We start from the raw sequence: 4593 nt of genomic DNA, 5'->3' as shown, positions 1-4593 counted from the left end.
TGTCGAACACTACATCCACGTCACACAAGTGACGCGGGCTTCGACGCCCACGTCACATGTGGGACGTGGATGTAGTGTCCGACACCGATGGCCACATGTATCTCACACCCACGATACTTGCTATTTAGGGTTTCCTCTACTGGTCGGCGACCCTCGACGACCCTCGTTCCCGATAAAAAAAGAGGAAGAATAAGAAAAAAAGAGGAGAAGAAAGAATAGAGGAGTTCTTACTCCTCTATTCTTTCTTCTCCTCTTTTTTTCTTCTTCCTCTTCTTTTTTTATCCTTGAAGCGTTGTCGAGGCCACCCCAAACCCTAGAGAAGCAGCGTCGAGGCCACTAATTAATATTAGTTCTATGTTTGCCACTAATATATCCATCTGTCATGTTTGAATAATAATTTCCATGTTGTAAATATTTGTAGAAACTATGGACACCGCCCGAGACGAAGTACAAGAAGAGTTGTTGGGGGACATAATCGCACGAGGAAATGATGCCGTCTGCTCGTTGTTTCTCAACGACACCGATGGTCTGGAAGCAGCTGGCTATGATTATGATGGCTCCGGTGACCTAATGCCGGTGCAAGAAGGAGACCGCGAGGACGGCTCCGGTGACCCAATGCCGGTGCAGGAAGGGGACCGTGATGACGTCTCCGGTGACCGAACCGAGTCCGGCCAGGTATATATATTAGTTAAGCTTGTGCTGACTAGCTAATTGATGCATTCATTGTTTTGGTATGTACACATATTAATTAAGTCTTTGTTCTTTTTTCTAGCCCTCCGGATCAAGCACAACTTCGGTAAAGAGACGAGGCCCGAAGAGAAAGTTGAGCTCGGATGAAAGGTTTGAGATCATAGCAATCGCGCCCGACGGCCAACCGATTGAACCCATTCGGACAAAGAATGCATTTGTTGCTCAGTGCAGGGTTCTGGTTAGGGACAAGATCCTGATCAGCATCTAGAAATGGTTAAAGCGGCTACAGAAGACCCTGAGGTGTCTTATGTCAATGATATGCAGAAAAATGATCTTTGGACTGAGCTGAAGTCAAATTTCACCCTACCGCCAGAGGATGATCCGGAGAAGCCAGTTAAAGAGCAATTAATCAAGTCTTTTGCTCTTAAGAGGATGACAAAACTATTCAGGAGGTGGAAGAAAGAGCTGAATAAGTTTGTCGAAAATAAAGAGACACCAGAATTCAAGGGCAGATATGAGAAGATCAGAGATCACTGGCCCGCATTTGTGGCCACAAGACATTGGAAAAGAGTAAGAAGATGTCGGTGACAAACAAGCAAAATGCTGCGAAGAAGAAGCATCACCATCGCACGGGGTCAGGTGGCTACCTCGCAGCCCGGCCTAAGTGGGCCAAGACTGAGAATGATCTGGTTGATAAAGGGATCGAACCAGAGACAATTAACTGGCCAGACCGTTGCCGGACTTGGTTCTTCGAGGCTGGCGGAACCTTGGACCCTGTATCAGGGAAGTGCATTTGGACGGACGATCAAATGGAAATACCAATCAAGAGGCTTAAGCACTATATCAAAGCAGCGCAACAAGGGATGTTCGTTCCAGACAGAGAGAACGACGAGCTCAGAATGGCCCTCGGGAATCCTGAGCACCCTGGACGGACACGAGGCACGCCAGGCTTCATTCCATGGAAGGCTGGGTTTCTGAACGCAGGCGGTTACAAATGCCACGAGAGGAGAAAGAAAGTGGAGCAGACCCAACTGCAGGCGCTGCACGCTAGGGTACAAGCGATAGAGGAACGAGAAGCAAATCGCAGCAAACGAACTGCCGAAGCTTCCCCCGAAGCTACCCCGCCATCTCAGCGGAGAAGCAGCGTGGCTTCCACCGAGCTGCTCCAGCCGGAGCATGTCTTGACGGCTCCTGTCAGCTATCCCGTGGATGCTATCACGGAGTCTCGAAATTGCCACCTTATGACGCAGTGGATTAATATGAAGGTCAAGGCGGCTGTTGGCTCTGTTTTTCCTACTGAACCCGGCGGAACTTTTCACTGCCGGCCGATTCCAGAAGGATATGCTAGGGTGATGGTCGATGAAATAACGGAGGGATTTGAGGACCTCCAGCTTGACCACCCTACCAGTGAAGGGGAGACTCGGCTGGGTTCTGCTCTGAAGACTCCATGCCTATGGCAGAAGGAGCTCATCAACCTTCCGAACTGGACGCCTCCGCCTCCTCCTCCTCCTTCGGTGAGTCAGGGCACTCCGCCTCCTCCATCGCCTCCTCCTCCGGCGAGTGACGATCAGGGCACTCGCCCGGCTCCTTCTCCGGCGCGTGGCGGCACTCCGCCTCCTTCTCCGCCTGCGCCGGCGCGCCCGAGCAGCCAGCCTCCTCCTTCTCCGCCTCGTCAGCAAGGGCGGAAGAGACCTGCCGCCACTCCGGCTGCTCCGGCGCGTCATAGTCCTCCTCCGCATCGTAAGCAAGTAAAGAAGACAACCGCTCCGTCTGCTCTGCCAGTGTCTAGCAGTACAGCCAGAGGCGGGACGACATACAGATTCGGTCATTCTCTGAAGACTCCAGAGAAGTTACCATACGAGAGGACCCCGGAGGAGAACGCTGAGATCGCGCGAGAAGAAGTGAGGAACTTCTTTGAAGGGGTGAAAGAAAAGAAACATCCACCTCCGGAGGAGAAGGTAGATCCCGTGAAAGCGAAGCGCACTCTGGCTGCCCTGACAAAACCACCCAAGTCTCCGCCGAAAAGAAACTATGAGCGCATTATTGGAAAGGAATTTGCCGAAGCAGAGCGGTCGGGAAGTACTATCAGTGATCAAAGGCTGAAAGAACGACGAGCTGGGAAACAAATTGCCCAGCTCGGCGAACAAGCAAAGCAATCGTGCCCCCCGCTCAAGGTGCCTAGCGACATCGTCGCTAATGATCCGAGGATGGTGCCCGGTTGTAGCAATCTTGGAGATTACATGCCCGATGATGTACATTATGATTTCATGGAGGTGCAGATACAAAGATACGAGTACGAGGAGCCTCTCGTCAAAGATGAAAGATCTCTATCAACGATGATGCGAAGATTGCATGATTGGTACTTGAAAATCTGCAGAGAGTCTGGGGGGAGGAGTACTTTGTATGTGAGAGTTAAAAAGGAGCATGACCTCGTTGGAATTGAACTGTTGCCTGTTCCATTTGAGGAGTTCTTTCAGTTTTTCAATCAATTGGCCCTCGATAAAGCAACGGTCACCTGCTACTGTCTGTAAGTAGTACTACTTCTGTCATTAAGTCTCTCTATATAGCTCAACTCTTTCATTGCATGTATTTATAATTACCCTCACTATATTATGCAGATTGAAGATCGTCAAATTGAAGAAAAGACAAATCGGTGATATTGGGTTCATTAACACAAATCTCATAGATGCAACTGAGGTTAAATATCGTGCCGCAGATACCGAGGCCAACTTGCTACGATCGTTGGTAATAAATGAAAACAAAGATATAATACTCTTTCCTTACAACTTCAAGTGAGTGTTACTGTCTTGTGCATATTCAGTTTCCCTTATTAGTCTAGGTTATAGTAATGTAATTGATGAGTGATGCATGCGTGCACAGGTTCCACTATATTCTCCTAGAGATTAAGCTTGAGCAGGGACTAGTAACCGTCTTAGACTCGAGACGAAAAGATCACCAGGACTATGCGGACATGACTCAAATGCTCGAGAAGTAAGTTAAATCGATCATTATCCACCATATCAGCAACTTTGTTCATTTCCTGATATATCAAGTAATTGTTTTCTTTGTCTGGCAGGGTTTGGAGAAAATTCACCAAAAAAGCTCCGGGACTCCCGAAGAAGCTGCAATTTAGACACCAGAAAATAAGTACTATAGTAGTATGTTCCGCACATCTCCTAGTGATTCAAGCGCTAGTTTCATCAATACCATTTGGCATTCTTGCTTATCAGTTTGATTGACCTCTATTTCTTGTAAAGTGGTTGTGGCAGGAACAAGGGAATGATTTCTCTGGATACTACATTTGCGAGTCCATCCGCCACACGACCTGTGAGCGGGGCTACTCTGACGAACAATATGAAGTGCGTAAATAACAACATTCACAATTTTATTTTATTACCATCATTTGTGTTGAGTTTCATTCATTCATATATATATGTATTGACCCCCTTCTTCAAATTAGATGTTTCGGAAGCAGGATGAACTCCTAGCACCAGCTCGCATGCGAGCAATTCAAGAGGAATTGGCGACATTCTTTCTTGACCACGTGATCGCTGAAGACGGAGAATACTATGTGGACCATGAGTCCGTATGTTAGGAGATTATATTTGTAAGAGATAATTATTGTATATATGTAGCCGGTAGTGTCGGATAGATATACGAGAACTTGTTTTTCGACCAATCTCTTGGAGAAGGAGAGGTGGTCGATATCACTTTTCTCTGTATGTATATATGTTCATGACGATCTTCTGTTTCCTTCGTTTGCTTACTAGCTAGCTAGCGTGTCTAGTCCTCTATATACATATGTATAGTACGTAGCGTCGACCAAGCACGGACATAAGAGAGGACACTTCTCTTTATTAATTATAGCTAGCTAACACAATATATGAAACACCTAAATTAACC

Source organism: Triticum dicoccoides, chromosome 3A (assembly GCF_002162155.2).
Source record: "Triticum dicoccoides isolate Atlit2015 ecotype Zavitan chromosome 3A, WEW_v2.0, whole genome shotgun sequence".
In the NCBI taxonomy this organism is placed as follows: domain Eukaryota; kingdom Viridiplantae; phylum Streptophyta; class Magnoliopsida; order Poales; family Poaceae; genus Triticum; species Triticum dicoccoides.
This window is presented reverse-complemented; position numbering follows the sequence as displayed.